Here is an 18,099-nt window from a genome sequence, read left to right on the forward strand (position 1 = left end):
CACAATCACCCAAACTACTTATTTATTTATTTATCATCTAATAACAGACAAGCCTGCAGCATGGAATGATGTCAACAATCCTGATTGGGCACCCACTGTGAGCAGGATAGACAATGTGCACAAGAACGCCATGCACGTGCAACAAGAAGAGAGTATTAAAGCAGATTTGGTCGCAGCTCAAGCATCTATAGCTCTGCAAGTTGATGCTGAACTTTGAACAATTATCTAAATGGTAAATGGAGCTTCAGAAGCATTTTCATTTTGCATGTTAAAACCCACCCGAGAACCATGGGCGATTTTGCAATTTTACTGAAGGATTTCTAACTTTTAATACTTTTCATCTAACAAATGAATAAAGATAACAAAGCCAATAATGCCTTACTTTTGATGAAATGCAGCGAGCAAACGCGATAATTCCCGATATTTTGGATCTTTAAATCTCCACGACAAATGTCTGCTAACAACTTCCGCTGTTTTTGCACCTTCAGCTCCCTCTTGAATTTACCTTAGTTTCTATCTTTTTTTTTAACTGTAAATTTAGGTAGCTGTGCCTCACGGTCACCCCGACTGGTACAGTAAATTGCAGCTCAAAAACTGGCCGTTTTCGCGGTTTTTAACGGGTGTGAAAGTGCGTGTTTTCCCATTCACTAACATGTACCGGAAGTGACGCTTGTCCCCCAGTTAAATTTTGCGGTCACGTGGGTGCGGATCTACGCTCCAGTGACCTTTCGTGAAATCACCCTATAGAACAAATGAATGAAAGATGCAAAAAGTAACTATGGTCAAGGAAACGGCCCATTGTTAGAGTCAAGAGAGTTTTATTGTCATGTGTCCCAGATAGGACAATAAAATTCTTACTTGCTGCAGCACCACACAATATGTAAGCATAATACAAAACGGAAGATATAAGTTCAGTGTGTCTATAGACCATATATACACAATAAACAAACAGATATAGTGCAATAATAATAATAATAAAGCTGGAGAAACTCAGCAGGTGCAGCAGCATCTATGGAGCGAAGGAAATAGGCAACGTTTCAGGCCAAAACCCTTCGAGCTTATTTGATGTCGTGTTTTATAGCCTGATGGCTGTGGGGAAGTAGCTGTTCCCGAACCTGGATGTTACAGATTTCAGGCTCTTATACCAAAGATCATAGAGCTCTATGATCTTTGTCCTGTACCTTCTTCCCGATGACAACGATGAGATGAGTGTGTGGCCAGGATGATGTGGGTCTTTGATGATGTTGGCAGCCTTTTTGAGGCAGCGACTGCAATAGATCCCTTCAATGGTGGGGAGGTCAGAGCCAATGATGGACTGGGCAGTGGTCACAACTTTCTGCAGTCTTTTCCACTCCTGGATGTTCTAGTTGCCGAACCAAGCCACGATGCAACCAATCAGTATGCTCTCTACTGTGCACCTGTAGAAGCTCGAGAGAATCTTCCTTGACATACCGACTCTCCGTAATCTTCTCAGGAAGTAGAGGTGCTGATGTGCCTTCTTTATAATTGCATCAGTGTGTTGGGACCAGGAAAGATCTTTGGAAATATGCACGCCCAGGAATTTGAAGTTTTTGTCCCTTTCCACCATTGTCCCATTGATATAAATGGGATTGTGGGTCCCTATCCTACCCCTTCCAAAGTGCACAATCAGTTCCTTGGTTTTGCTGGTGTTGAGAGCCAGGTTGTTGTGCTGGCACCATTTGGTCAATCGGTCGATCTCACTTCTATACTCTGACTCATCACCATCTGTGATTCGTACTCTGACTCATCGCCATCCCCTGTTAGCTGTGGGCCAAGTGATACACAGACCATTGTTATACAGACAATGAAACTAGCACAACGACTGGGGTGGGGGAGGGACAATGCAACAGGTTACTTGAAGTTAGACAAATTAATATTCATACCCCTGGGTTGTAAACGGCCCAAGACAGACACAAAGTGCAGGATTAACTCAGCGGGTCAGGCAGCATCTCCGGAGAATGGGCTGCCTGACCTGCTTGGTTATTCCAGCTTTTTGTGTCTACCGGTTTAAACCAGCACCTGCAGTTCCTCCCTATGGGTCTAACCGTGTGGTAGTTTAGGAGACTAATATTTAAGATGAATATGTTTGGCCTCAAGCATAATTTAATTTATTCTTCCTTGCATTTATTTACGGCAACTGGGGCGGGCCGGGTTGGCAGCCCAAACCGCATCCTCTGAGATGAGACCCAAATCATGCTACAGAAAATCACATGGAAAAATACCCCCAGGGGTGCCCGAGAGGGGGGGAGGATGAGCACCTCATTTTGACGGATCAAAGGTTGACGACTAATGGCAATGGACAACCGACTATGAGTATCAAATGCAGATGTGGTAATGTTTGCAAGAACAGCCGAGGCCTGAAGATTCACCAGACCCGGATGAAGTGTTTGGAGGGACAGGGAGTGTCACAACGCACAGGTATTTTACCTGGTGAAACGCAGGAGGAGCCGGGACCGGAATCACCCCATAGAGCCCGAAGCCTCCAAGTGGCCCAACTAGTCCCTCGGAACAGTTCTCCGGTGAAGGTTCGAGTCAAATGGCCTCAGGCCTGCAAGACGGCAGTCTGGCATCAGTTCGATGAGGATGTCGATGAAGAGCTGGTCATAGACTGCCGCAAGCAGGGCTGGAAGCAAGGTATATGCCCATCGAGGTTGGCTGCAGAGATTTTGCAGGGCAATCGCTCTACAAAGCTTTGAGTGCACTGGGCATCAACGGAGTGGCGAGGAGAAGGGCCATCAAGAACACCACAGAGGCAGCGGAGAAGGCCCTGGATCAGGAGAGGAGGTCCATGGGGAGGAGCGAATGCCACCTGAACACAAGTCGTGGTCTGATCAACCACGGCTGGGTCGCCTGGGTGAGGGTGTCTGATGTTGAAAGACCCGAAACACCCAATGACCCCAGGTTACATCACTGATGATGTGTTCAGGAGCCTCATGTATTTGTATCAATCACAACTATACTAAGTGTGACCCGTTGGGTCTCATGTTCACACGGGAGTGCTGGTCCCCAACGCAATATTCCACCTCTCCACCAATTCCAATATTGGTGGCCAGTGGGGGTGGGGCTTTTTGGAGCGCTAGTATGGGTGTTGTGGGCCGAAGGAACTGGTTTCCAGAGGGTTAGTATGCACATTGTGGGCTGAATGGATTCTTGAGGTGGCAGCTGAGTCACTCAGGCCTGGTGGGCTGGCAGCTTTGTTCAACTGCATCACTGACACTTCAGATTTAACCTTCTCCTTCTCAAATTGCAGATTAAAACTAATCATATTACGATCACTACCTCCAAACGGTTCTTTTACCTCGAGTTCTCGTATCAACTCTGATTCATTGGACAACACTAAATCCAGAATTGCCTTTTCTCTGGTCGGCTCCATTACAAGCTGCTCTAAGAATCCACCTCGGAGGCACTCTACAAATTCTCTTTATTGGAGTCCTGAACCAACCTGATTTTCCCAGTCTACCTGCATATTGAAATCCCCCATCACCACAGTGGAATTACCTTTGTTACATGCCAGTTTTAACTCCTGCTGCAACTTACACCCTACATCCGGGCTACTATTTGGGGGTCTGTAGATAACACCAATTAATAGGTATGTTACAAAACTTACCTTCAGCGGCGCTGCAGTTCTGTCACTGCCCGTGTGCGTGACTTTGGCGCCTTTGAGAGGGGGGGCGGGTTTAAAACGACCTTTTTCTCCAGGCTGTTTAAATCGATGTTGGTCAGGCTGTTTAGTTGCTCAAGAAAAATCGCTCCGACTTTGGTTCTCTGGAGTTATTTTTAAACTGCGTTGGATAATTTAATTGCTAGAGTAAATTTAAAATCTTCTAAAGCCGTAAACGCCGACAACGGGACGGATCTCATGTAGGGGACAAGGCAAGGTACGCCGTTTATTTTTACATAAAAAAGTGCTTCTTAAGATGCCTTTAATCAAATTTTTACGTTGCGAGAAGGTGACTTGGGACCCATCCGAACCGGCAGTATTTTTCCTGCCGCTATGGGGTTCAAATTCACTGCAACCGCAACGTTCCAAACCATCGCTTTCCAGAAAAACCCACTCGCAAGATGATTTAATTGGCCATTAATTTACACAAAATTCCTTCCATTTAGCCTATAAATTCATGACAATGAGATTTTAAAATCATGTTATATTGTGAATTCTTGTGTGAATGTTATTTGGACACTTGGGCTATTTAAAAATGTTAACCTTTTCTTAAGAAATGGATAGATGTTTAGATCTAGTAATTGAATTTTGTAATTAGCTACAATTAGGTGACTAACTAATTATATGCTTTAATTTCAGGTCATCCAAGTAAGATTGTTTCATATTTGTTTCAGAATGCTTCAATCTATAATAACTGAAAATTTCATTCAGTTCTCTTAATTTTTAAGAAGGTTATGGGCTTTTGACTGTCCTCGATCACAGCTTTTGTGTTAAGTCAATGGAAAAGCAATAGGGAACAAGATGCTAATTTCCGAGTATGAAAATGTCCATAACCTTTTTAATACTGAAGATATGAAAGTGAATTAGGTGTCAAATTAAACGTTTTTTATGCTTTATCTGATGGGATAAATTACAGACTTGATTTTTTAAATCTCAAAATGTTGTAACATTGCTACAATTAGCGTCTTCTTGCCAGAATTAATCCAGAAACATCCACTCTCAAGATAATCAAATTCTTTTTTTTTTTGCACAATCATGTCATAAGAACGTCTAAATAACGTATATTTTGTGTTATTGTCTATCCATTATCAATATTTTCATACTGTATATACACAGTTTTATTCAGATGTATTGTGCAAAAAATAATGATTTTGATTATCTTGAGAGTGGACGTTTCTGGATTAATTTATGGGAATAAAACATTAAATTCCTTCCATTTGGCATAGAAATTCATGACAAAGTGAGATTTAAAAATCATATTATATTGTGAATTCTTGTGTGAATGGGATCAGTTTGTTATTTGGATACTGGCTATTTAAAAAAATATTTTTAGCCTTTTCTTAAGAATGGGATAGATGTTTAGATCTAGTAATTGATTTTAGATGAATTTAATTGATTTGATGACACTGATGAATATTAATGTTTTGTTGGGTATGTACTATTTGTTTTAATGTTACAATAATATTAACGTTCTGATCTTGAGAATATCACATTTTTGAATTTTCAAGGCAGTTTGGATGTTTATTACTATTTCCGTCACAATGGTCAATTTTGTAATTAGCTACAATTAGGTAACTAACTAATTATATGCTTTAATTTCAGGTCGTCCAAGTAAGATGTATCATATTTGTTTCAGAATGCTTCAATCTATAATAACTGAAAATTTCATTCAGTTCTCTTATTTTTTAAGAAAGTTATGGGCTTTTATGTCAATTGACTGTACTCGATCACAGCTTTTGCGTTAAGGACTATGAAGGCATGAGCGAGGTGCTGGCCAAGGTAGACTGGAAAGGGGTCCTAGCAGGAATGATGGTGGAACAGCAATGGCAGGAATTTCTGGGCATAATCCGGAAGATGCAGGATCATTTCATTCCAAAAAGGAAGAAGGATTCTAAGGGGAGTAGGAGGCAACCGTGGCTGACAAGAGAAGTTAGGGATATAATAAAACTAAAAGTAAAGATGTATATCACAGCAAAGAGTAGCCGGAAGCCAGAGGATTGGAAAACTTTCATAGGACAACAGAAGGAAACAAAACGGGCAATACGGGCTGAAAAGATGAAGTATGAAGGGAAGCTGGCCAGGAATATAAAGAAGGACAGTAATAGCTTCTTTAGATATGTTAAGCGAAAAAGAATAGCAAAGTCAAATGTGGGTCCCTTGAAGGCAGACATGGGTGAAATTATTATGGGGAACAAGGAAATGGCAGAAGAGTTGAACAGGTACTTCGGATCTGTCTTCACCAAGGAAGACACAAACAATCTCCCAGATGTACTGGAGGACAGAAGACCTAAGGGGGTCGAGGAACTGAAAGAAATTTTCATTATGCGAGAAATAGTATTGGGTAGGCTAATGGGACTGAAGGATGATAAATCCCCTGGGCCTGATGGTCTGCATCCCAGGGTCCTCAGGGAGGTGGCTCTAGAAATAGTGGACCCATTGGTGATCATTTTCCAATGTTCAACAGATTCAGGATCAGTTCCTGTGAATTGGAGGATAGCTAATGTTATCCCACTTTTCAAGAAAGGAGTGAGAGAAAACGGGGAATTACAGACCAGTTAGCCTGACCGGTGGTTGGAAAGATGCTGGAGTCAATTATTAAAGAGGTAATAATGGGGCATTTGGATAGCAGTAAAAGGATTAGTCCAAGTCAACATGGATTTATGAAAGGGAAATTGTGCTTGACTAATCTTCTGGAATTTTTGAGGATGTGACAAGTAAAATGGATGAAGGGGTGCCAGTGGATGTAGTGTATCTAGACTTTCAGAAAGCCTTTGATAAGGTCCCGCACGGGAGACTGGTGACTAAAATTAGAACACATGGTATTGGGGGTAGGGTGTTGACATGGATAGAAAATTGGTTGGCAGACCGGAAGCAAAGAGTAGGAGTGAACGGGTCCTTTTCAGAATGTCAGGCAGTGGCGAGTGGAGTGCTGCATGGCTCGGTGTTGGGGCCGCAACTGTTTACCATATATATTAATGATTTGGAAGAGGGAATTAGGAGCAACACTAGCAAGTTTGCGGATGACACAAAGCTGGGTGGCAGTGTGAACTGTGAAGAGGATGTTAGGAGGTTGCATGGTGACCTGGACAGGTTGAGTGAGTGGGCAGATGCGTGGCAGATGCAGTATAATATAGATAATTGAGAGGTTATCCACTTTGGTGGCAAAAACAAGGGGGCAGATTATTATCTCAATGGGGTTAGGTTAGGTAAGGGGGAGGTACAGCAAGACCTGGGTGTCCTTGTACACCGGTCACTGAAAGTTGGCGTGCAGGTACAGCAGGCAGTGAAGAAAGCTAATGTAATGTTGGTCTTCATAACAAGAGGATTTCAGTTTAGGAGTAGGGAGGTTCTTCTGCAGTTGTATAGGGCTCTGGTAAGCCCACATCTGGAGTATTGTGTACAGTTTTGGTCTCCTAATTTGAGGAAGGACATCCTTGTGATTGAGGCAGTGCAGCGGAGGTTCACGAGATTGATCCCTGGGATGGTGGGACTGTCATATGAGGAAAGATTGAAAAGACTAGGCTTGTATTCACTGGAGTTTAGAAGGATGAGGGGGCATCTTATAGAAACATATACAGTACAATTATAAAAGGACTGGACAAGCTAGATACAGGAAAAATGTTCTCAATGTTGGGCGAGTCCAGAACCAGGGGCCACAATCTTAGAATAAAGAGGAGGCCATTTAAGACTGAGGTGAGAAATAACTTTTTCACCCAGAGAGTTGTGAATTTATGGAATTCCCTGCCACAGAGGGCAATGGAGGCCAAATCACTGGATGGATTTAAGAGAGAGTTAGATAGAGCTCTAGGGGCTAGTGGAGTCAAGGGATATGGGGAGAAGGCAGGCACGGGTTATTGATTGGGGACGATCAGCCATGATCACAATGAATGGCTCGAAGGGCCAAATGGCCTCCACCTGCACCTATTTTCTATGTTTCTATGAGTGGATGTTTCTGGAATGTGATCGATTGGAATATTGCCGCTGCCATGATTTAAGCAAGACACGGCCAATTGGTATCGGGGCCTAACTAACATTTTTTGCATCAGCAGATTAAAATGAAGCCACACCAAAAAGCAAGATAATATGTTAAATAAACGACATACCTTTTGTTTTGTCCTGCACTTGCGATCTGTGATGTTGAAGGTGTTGAAGGCGTCTTTGGTCACGTTTAAGTTCAATCCAACAACGCATATAGAAAATAGGTGCATGAGTAGGCTATTCGGCCCTTTGAGCCAGTACCGCCATTCAATAAGATCATCTAAAATCAGTACCCCTTTCCGGTTTTTCCCCCCATATCCCTTGATTCCCTTAGCCCCAAGAATAATAATCTAACTCTCTTTTGAAAACATCCAGTGAATTGGCCTCCACTGCCTTCTATCGCAGAGGATTCCACAGATTCACAACTCTCTGGGTGAAAATGTTTCTCATCTCAGTCCTTAATGGCTTACCCCTGATTCTTAAACTGTGACCCCTGGTTCTGGCCTCCCCCAACATTGGGAACATTTTTCCTGTATCTACCCTGTCCAATCCTCTAAGAATTTTATGTTTCTATAAGATACCCTCTCATCCTTCTAAATTCCAGCGAATACAAGCCCAGTCGACCCATTCTTTTATCATATGTTAGTCCCGCAATCCAAGGAATTAACCTGGTGAATCTGCACTGCACTCCCTCAATAGCAATAACATCCTTCCTCAAATTAGACCAAAATTGCACACAATACTCCAGGTGCAGTTTCACCAGGGGCCTGTACAACTGCGGTAGAACCGCCTTGCTCCTAAACTCAAATCCTCTCGCAATGAAGGCCAACATGCCATTAGCTTTCTTCACTACCTGCTGTACCTGCATGCTTACTTTCAGTGACTGATGTACAAGCACACCCAGGTCTCGTTGCACCTCCCCTTCTCCTAATCTGACACCATTCAGATAATAATCTGCCTTCCTGTTCCTACCACCAAAGTGGATAACTTCACATTTATCCACATTATACTGCAACTGCCATGCTTCTGCCCACTCTCCCAACCTATCCAAGTCACCCTGCAGCCTCATAGCATCCTCGCTGCTCACACTGCCACCCAGCTTTGTGTCATCCACAAATTTAGAGATGTTACATTTCATTCCCTCGTCTAAATTGTTAATATATATTGTAAACAACTGGGGTCCCAGCACAGAGCATTGCGGCACCCGAATAGTCACTGCCTGCCATTCTGAAAACGACCCATTAATTCTTACTGTTTGCTTCCTGTCTGCCAACCAGTTCTCTATCCATGTCAATACCCTAGCCCCAAATACCACATGCTCTAATTTTGCACACTAATCTCTTGTGTGGGACCTTGTCAAAGGCTTTTTTACACCACATCCACTGGCTCTCCCTTATCCATTCTACTTGTTACATCCTCAAAAACTTCTAACAGATTAGTCAAGCATGATTTCCCCTTCATAAATCAATGCTGACTTTGACCGATCCCGTCACTGCTTTCCAAATGCACTGCGATTACATCTTTAATAATCGACTCCAGCAACTTCCCCACTACCAAAGATAGACATAAAAAGTTGGAGTAACTCAGCGGGACAGGGCAGCATATCTGGAGAGAAGGAATGAGTGATGTTTCGGGTCAAGACCCTTCTTCAGACTGGTTAGGGATAAGGGAAACGAGAGATATAGGCGGAGATGTGGAGAGATAAAGAACAAGGAATGAAAGATATGCAAAAAAGTAACGCTGATAAAGGAAACAGGCCATTGTTGGCTGTTTGTTGGGTGAAAATGAGAAGCTGGTGCAACTTGGGTGGTGGGAGGAATAGAGAGAGAGGGAATGCCGGGGCTACCTGAAATGAGAGAAATCAATATTCATACCACTGGGCTGTACGCTGCCCAATTCAGTTCCTCCAATTTGCGTTTAGCCTCTGACAATGGAGGAGACCGAGGACAGAGAGGTCGGTGCAGGAATGGGAAAGAGAATTAAATTAAACCGGGAGATCAGGTTGGTTCACGCGGGCTGAGCGAAGGTGTTCCACAAATAATCGCCCAGTCTGTGTTTGGTCTCCCCGATGTGTAAGTGTCCACATCTTGAACATCTACAACATCCACTCTCGCTGCTCCCCCTCTGTGTTGTCTGCTCTTCCCCACTATTGATGTAAGGCTAACTGGTCAATAATTCCATTTTCTCTCTCCCCCCTTTCTTAAAAAGTGGAGTTGCATTGGATCAGTTCCTGTGCACTGGAGGATAGCCAGAGGCGAGAGAACATTGGAAAATGATCACCAATTCATCCAGGATTTCTAGGGGCACTGCAAAATGATTAGTGTGACTGCAAAATGATTAATGTGTCTTGAATTCTTACGCACTTCACAACCAATAGCAGAATGTGATTGACTGCTTATCCAGCTTTGGGAGCCATTTATGTTTGGGCTAGCTACTGTTGGCCTATTCTATTATATTTCTTGGTATTTCTAGCACTATTAATTTGGACACTTGGGGGCGGTCATTTGATGCATAGAGGGGCGCAACATATGGGCTTAGGGGACAGGGAGTGACCAGACCAGTCACACGAGGTGGAGGGTACACGGTTCTCACCAGATCAGGGAGAACAGAAAGCTACAACTTGTATGGGAATAAGGAGAACCTGGTATGTTCATCTCTTTGTTTGTACAACTACTTCAATAAAGAATCAATTAAACAGGAAATAATGACTAGAAGATCTGTTATTTTTGGTCTGCGTAAGATCACTCCTACTTACCTGTGTAGGAATGGCAACGAGAAAGAAGACACTGGAAAAATTAGAAATTGCCATTATACCAGCAATGATCACATGATTATGTCATTGTGTCTGTTTCAAACTCTCACCAGACAGTTCCAAAAGTTACTGGAAAAGTTCTCATCAAGTTGATTCACTGGGACTCAGAAGGATGAGAGGATATCTTATAAAAACATATAAAATTCGTAAAGGACTGGCCAGGCTAGATGCGGGAAAAATGTTCCACATGTTGGGGGGGGGGGGGGGGGGGGGGGGGGAGTCCAGAACCAGGGGTCACAGTTTAAGAATAAGAGGTAGGCCATTTAGGACTGAGATGAGGAAAAAGTTTTCACCCAGAGAGTTGTGAATCTGTGGAATTCTCAGCCAATTCACTGGATGTTTTCAACAGAGAGTTAGATTTAGCTCTTAGAGCTGACGGTATCAAGGGATATGGGGGGAAAGCACAAATGGGATACTGATTTTGGATGATCAGCCATGATCATACTGAATGGCGGTGCTGGCTTGAAGGGCTGAATGGCCTACTCCTGCACCTGTTGTCTACGTTTCTAAGGGAAATAAAATTCTCCTGTCAGTGATAAGCAGTAATTTTGCTGCTAAATGCAATTTCTATGTCATGGTTATTTATAAAGGAATACTGGAATTTAAAAAGAAACAATAACTAGACATTTTAGTTAACTAAAATATTGAAACATTACCAGGTATTAAAAATAATCTGGAAGTAATATATCAGGGAAAAAATAAATAGCTGGAGGTTAAAGTGGTGTACAGAGATACTCTGCATATGGGAAAGACTGCAGCTCAGTAAATCATACAGCTATGTAATATGATCTACAGAAATATTGCCCATGCATTTGATCAGTTCTATATTTAACACCAAACTTCAAAGGAATAGAACATGGAAAAGATAAACGTAAATCTCATGGTGTTATAATGTTGCTAAAATGAGTACTAGTAAGTATTAAAACGGAAGTTAAACTGGATGTTAACCAAAGATTACTTTTGTTTTCAAAGTGCAAAACAATAGTGTGAAATACTTTTCTGAACTATCTGAAAACAGGAAAAATACTAAGTGCTGACGGAACTCAGGCAGCATCTGTGGGGGTAATGGATATGGGATATTCAGGTTGGGACCCTTTTTCAGACTCATTCTCTCCACATATGCTGTCTGTCCTCCTGAGTTTCTCCAACACTCTATGTTTTGCTGAAGATTCCAGCATCTACAGTTTCTTGATTCTGTAAATAGGCAGTTGAAATTGATAAAATCCCAATAGCCCACAAGAAAATATTTAAAAGAGAAGCACAAAAGATGAATTAGGTCTTGTTAAGAATTAGAATGAGACACAAAATGACAAGGAGCATGGGTATTTATTTTGTGCGGAGTGTTGCGAGGTTGTGGAATCCAATCTTGAGCTCAAATACATTAGGAAACATTAACCAAGAATAAATTTGACATTGAGCTGAAAAAGGAAGGAATAACAGAAAAAGGACTCCTGCTTTAGTGGTGAATAACAATTGGTTTGATTGAACACTTGTTTCTGTTTTGTAACTTTTTTGTATGTCCAAAACACCATTATATTATCTTCTTGCATCAATATCCATGATTGTGTGTTCAAGGCTCCTAGCCCTCGCTCTATGTCAGATAAACATTCTCCCCATGACCTTAGTGTGAAAGATAAATCTTCTAGATGTGCTGGGACCTCAGCATCCTCAGTGATGTGACCTGGGGTCATCGGGTGTTTCGGGTCTCACGACATCAGACACCCTCGCCCAGGCGACCCAGCCGGGGTTGATCAGGCCCCGACTTGCGGCCCAGCAGCAACCGCCCACGGATCAACCCTCTTAATCCAAAGCCACCTAGTGACTTTCTCTGCGGCTTGTCTTGCGGATTGAACGGCCCTCTTCGTTGCCAGCCCCGTGATGCCCAACTGGTTGAGGACTTTGCAGAGTGAGCATCCGGCAAAGCCTCTACAGCCCACCTCTATGGGCTCATAGTATGTCTTCCAGCCTCTGTCCTGGCACATCTCCACCAGTTCCTGGTACTTTGTGTGTTTCCTCTCATTAGCCTCTTCAATACGCTCTTCCCAGGGCACTGGCTATGTCTTCCCGGTATTTGACAAAAGGGGGCCCAAATTACTTGCAAGCACAAGACACAAAAATAAACAAAGTTGATCTTTGGCCCAATATCATATCAAACTAACTAACGTTAATGAAATTGTTTACATGGATTGGTTTGCACTGAAGAAACAGCAAAGAATGGAAATCAGAAATGATGTGCTTAGCAGTGCAATGAAGCGAATTGTCATTCATATTTCTCACTTTGGTCTCAGTCAATTTCTACCAGTTTCATTCGCTCACCTATTTCCCTCTAACCTATTTCCTGCCCATTAGATCCATTCTTCTGCCATCTAATTGTTTCAGATTAGTTAATTGTTGTACATATCAGGGTGCAATAAAATTCCTTGTTCGCATGAAGCTCATGGAGTAAACAGTACTCATGATAATTACAAGGGTAATTTAGCACCAACATCCACCGACTCTCACCGCCATCCTGGCCAAACCCATGCCCCAACCACCGAAACAGCCGTGGCCTCTCACAGCCTCCCTGGGGCCACGGCCGCTGCTAACACCAACCTTCACTGGTGGTCTCCCCGGGACCACCAATGCTGCTGCCGCCGACCCATGTCTCTACGCCAGTCCATCGCCCACCAGCGGGCCAGAACCGTCCCCTCACCTGAGGTCCAGGCTCAGCACAAGGCCCACAACCTCCACGATGCAGACTCTCATACCACGTGGTCTGACTGTGCTAGATCCTACTGCTCCCCCTCCCCCCCCCCCTCACAAAACAGTGGCCTCTCCATCTCACCCTCATACTTGCGAATCCCGGCCTCTCCATCCCACCACCCTTGACCATCCACAAAGCCTTCCCGATCTCCTCCATTGCCACTCGCCCTCAATTTCCATCATTTCCAGTTTCTCCCCAGCACTGCTTCCTTCAGTCTTTATTTGGCCCTCCCAACACACATCACACCTTTTCCTTTCCCTCATCTGTCAACTCCCACTCTTCACTCCTACTTTCTCTTTTCCTATCAGCCTTTTGTTCCCGACCAAGAGAGAGTTAGAGTTAGATTTAGCTCGTGAGGCTATGGGAATCAAGGGATATGGGGGGGGGGGGGGGAAGCCAGAACGGGGTACTGATGTTGGAAGATCAGCCATGATTAAATTGAATGGCAGTACTGGCTCGAAGGGCCGAATGGCCTACTCTTACACCTATTTTCTATGTTCCTATGGTCCTTCTACCAGATGTGGTGTCACAATACACAGAAACATAGACATAGAAACATAGAAAATAGGTGCAGGAGGAGGCCATTCGGCCCTTCGAGCCAGCACCGCCATTCATTGTGATCATAGCTGATCGTCCCCTATTTTTTATTTAACCTTTATTTAACCAGAAGTCTCATTGAGATAAAAAATCTCTTTTACAAGAGAGTCCTGGCCAAGACAGACAGCAGCAGTTCCACAGTTACAGACAATAATTTAAAAACAACCGAGAACCCACCCCTATCAATAACCCGTGCCTGCCTTCTCCCCATATCCCTTGACTCCACTTGCCCCTAGAGCTCTATCTAACTCTCTCTTAAATCCATCCAGTGATTTGGCCTCCACTGCCCTCTGTGGCAGGGAATTCCATAAATTCACAACTCTCTGGGTGAAAAAGTTTTTTCTCACCTCAGTCTTAAATGACCTCCCCTTTATTCTAAGACAGTGGCCCCTGGTTCTGGACTCGCCCAACATTGGGAACATTTTTCCTGCATCTAGCTTGTCCAGTCCTCATATAATTTTATATGTTTCTATAAGATTCCCCCTCATCCTTCTAAATTCCAGTGAATACAAGCCTAGTCTTTTCAATCTTTCCTCATATGTCAGTCTCGCCATCCCAGGGATCAATCTCGTGAACCTACGCTGCACTGCCTCAATCACAAGGATGTCCTTCCTCAAATTAGGAGACCAAAACTGTACATAATACTCCTGAATACTCCAACTGCAGAAGGACCTCTTTACTCCTATACTGAAATCCTCTTGTTATGAAGGCCAACATTCCATTAGCTTTCTTCACTGCCTGCTGTACCTGCACGCCAACTTTCAGTGACCAGTGTACAAGGACGCCCAGGCATCGCTGCACCCCCCCCTTACCTAACCTAACCCCATTGAGATAATAATCTGCCCCCTTGTTTTTGCCGCCAAAGTGGATAACCTCACATTTATCTATATTATACTGCATCTGCCACGCATCTATCTGCCCACTCACTCAACCTGTCCAGGTCACCCTGCAACCTCCAAACATCCTCTTCACAGTTCACACTGCCACCCAGCTTTGTGTCATCCGCAAACTTGCTAGTGTTGCTCCTAATTCCCTCTTCCAAATCAATAATATATATGGTAAACAGTTGCGGCCCCAACACCGAGCCTTGTGGCACTCCACTCGCCACTGCCTGCCAATCTGAAAAGGACCCGTTCACTCCTGCTCTTTGTTTCCTGTCTGCCAACCAATTTTCTATCCATGTCAACACCCTACCCCCAATACCATGTGCTCTAATTTCAATACAGTGGTATGTACACAGGGAATAGTCACCCTTGGAGTGCTCAGATCTCATAAGATCAGGTTAAAAATGGACAAAGAAATCTGATTACCACCTACTGAAGATTCACTGCAACTCTAAATTGATCAGATTTGAAAGAAGCTGCGAAAATAAGAGCGCACAATGTTGAAAATTCACTGAAACACTAACTACAAAATCCGTCAGCACGAGTAGTTTGTGAGCATAACCACCGACAAACTGCTCACTTCCGAAACATATTGTCACCAGAGGGCTTGTGACAAAAAGTGATGTCCGCGCTGATCTATTTTTAACCAATCTATCTACAGTAGATATATCCATTATAGCAGTGGTTCCCAACCTTTTTTAGCTCATGGCCCCCTTGGGCTCTTTAATTTTTCCGTGGCCCCCCCCTGACATTATTAGTGGGAAAAAGTGCCCCCCTTCATTGAACCTGTGGCCCCCTAAATCCCCAATTTTTTTTGTGGCCCCCCCTGAAATTTGCCATGGCCCCTTTGGGGGTCATATGGCCCCAGGTTGGGACTCGCTGCATTATAGCATTATTGGCAATGATAGAGGTTCACATGCACCTCTTCCAACCGCACCTATTGCATTCAGTGCACCCAAATCGGCAACACCAAACGTTCATTACGTTTTGCCGAATACATGCACCGTCTGCCAAAGCCTGCTGGAACTGGTTTATGGGCTACTTTAACTCCGCACACTGACCTTTTTTGGCCATAGCCTCCTCCAGTGGCAGAATGAAGCCACAGGACCTTGTACAGCCTAATGGTATGAAAACTGAATTATCCAATTCTAAGTAATATCTTAAGTAATATCCACCCTCCCCCCACCAACTCCATATTCCACCACCCTAGTCACCCTGCTCCTTTACTCTTCCGTACCCACATTTCCCATCCCCTTTTCCACTTTCCTTCCCCTCTATCCATAGAAGGGTCCCGACCTGAAACATCATCTCTGCATTCCCTCCACAGATGCTGCCTGACCCACTTTTTGCTCAAGATTCCAGCATCTGCGTTTCAGTCTCAACTCACTCTGCCAGTTCTGAGAGCAGATATCACTCACACTGCCGAGTCTCGAAAGCACACAGCATTCGCACGACCGAGTTCTGCACCACACACCACTCACAGTCCAGATCAGACACACACACACACACACACATACAGCTCACAGTTTGCCAAGTTCTGACACAATAGGACTTAATGTGCCAAATTCAGAAGGCACTCATCTCTCACACAGCGCAAAACTTACACAAGAGACGTTTTGGGTCAGTCTGAAGAAGGGCCCCAACCCAAAACACCACAGAATGTCGGGCAGGATCTGTGGGAGGAATAGTGTTTCAGGTAGTTCCTCCAGCAGTTTGGGTTTTGCAAGTTCCTTGCGTCTCGTTTCACACGGCTGGGTTAAGTGGGCATGCTTCTTCTTCTTGCGTATGGCGTGCACAGCCTAAAGCTGTAGGACAACTTGTTCTATTTGATCTTATTTGATTGTGCACGCCAGGTTGATTGCATTCGTCGAAACAGGGCGGACCACGTGAAGGTTGCAATCTCCCGCCCCAAGTGGACATGCTGTGGATATCACGCTGCTGTGTACAGGATTGCCTTCCTCTGCTATCTTCAGCTACAAGCCAAAGTAGCGAAACAAGAAAACAGTGGAAGAAAGATTACTGCAATAAAATGACAAATGAGTCAGGCTGGATGTTAACCAGAATTTTTCTCGCTGTCTCTCAGTTCCTGACATCAACGGTCAAAATACACAATGTATGGATCATGTCAAATATTATACAATACCACCACCTAGCGGACAGGGGAAGTAGTGTATGTTACCTGGAGGAGCCACCCTAAGGGATAATAAATACAATGAATGGTAAAACTTTACATCTTTGTCCCCATTAGTTAGTCTGTACATCTTGGAGGTATAACACAGAGAAAGAGACACTTTACATAGATACATAGACAATAGGTGCAGGGGTCGGCCATTCGGCCCTTTGAGCCAGCACCGCCATTCAATGTGATCATGGCTGATCATGTTCCTACCTTCTCCCCATATCCCTTCATTCCGCTAGCCCTAAGAGCTCTATCAAACTCTCTTTTGAATGCATCCAGTGAATCGGCCTCCACTGCCTTCTGAGGCAGAGAATTCCACAAATTCACAACTCTGCGTGAAAAAGTGTTTCCTCGTCTCCGTTCTAAATGGCCTACCTCTTATTCTTAAAGTGTGGCCCCTGGTTCTGGACTCTCCCAACATCGGGAACATGTTTCCTGCATCTAGCGTGCCCAAGCCCTTAAAAATTTTATGTTTCTATAAGATTCCCTCATCCTTCTAAATTCCAGAGAATACAAGCTGTCGCTCCATTCTTTCATCATGACAGTCCCGCTAACCTGGGAATTAACCTCGTGAACCTACGCTGCACTCCCTCAATATTAAGAATGTCTTTCCTCAAATTAGGAGACCAAAACTGCACACAATACTCACCAGGGCCCTGTACAACTGCAGAAGGATCTCTTTGCCCCTATACTCAACTCCTCTCGTTATGAAGGCCAACATGCCATTCACTTTCTTCACTGCCTGCTGTACCTGAATGCTTACTTTCAGTGACTGATATACTAGGACACCCAGGTCTCGTTGTACTTCCCCTTTTCCTAACCTGACACCATTCAGATAGTGTTCAAAAGGGAACTGCAGATGCTGGAATATCGAAGGTACACACAATTGCTGGGGAAACTCAGCGGGTGCAGCAGCATCTATGGAGCGAAGGAAATAGGCGACGTTTCGGGCCGAAACCCTACCATTCAGATAGTAATCTGTCTTCCTGTTCTTGTCACCAAAGTGGATAACCTCACATTTATCCACATTACACTGCATCGGCCATGCATCTGCCCACTTACCCAACCTGTCCAAGTCACCCTGCATCCTCATTGCATTCTCTTCACAGTTCACACTGCCACCCAGCTTTGTGCCATCTGCAAATTTGCTAATGTCATTTTTAATTCCTTCATCTAAATCATTAATATATATTGTAAATAGCCGCGGTCCCAGCACCGAGCCTT

The sequence above is a fragment of the Amblyraja radiata genome, chromosome 1 (assembly GCF_010909765.2).
Source record: "Amblyraja radiata isolate CabotCenter1 chromosome 1, sAmbRad1.1.pri, whole genome shotgun sequence".
NCBI lineage: Eukaryota > Metazoa > Chordata > Chondrichthyes > Rajiformes > Rajidae > Amblyraja > Amblyraja radiata.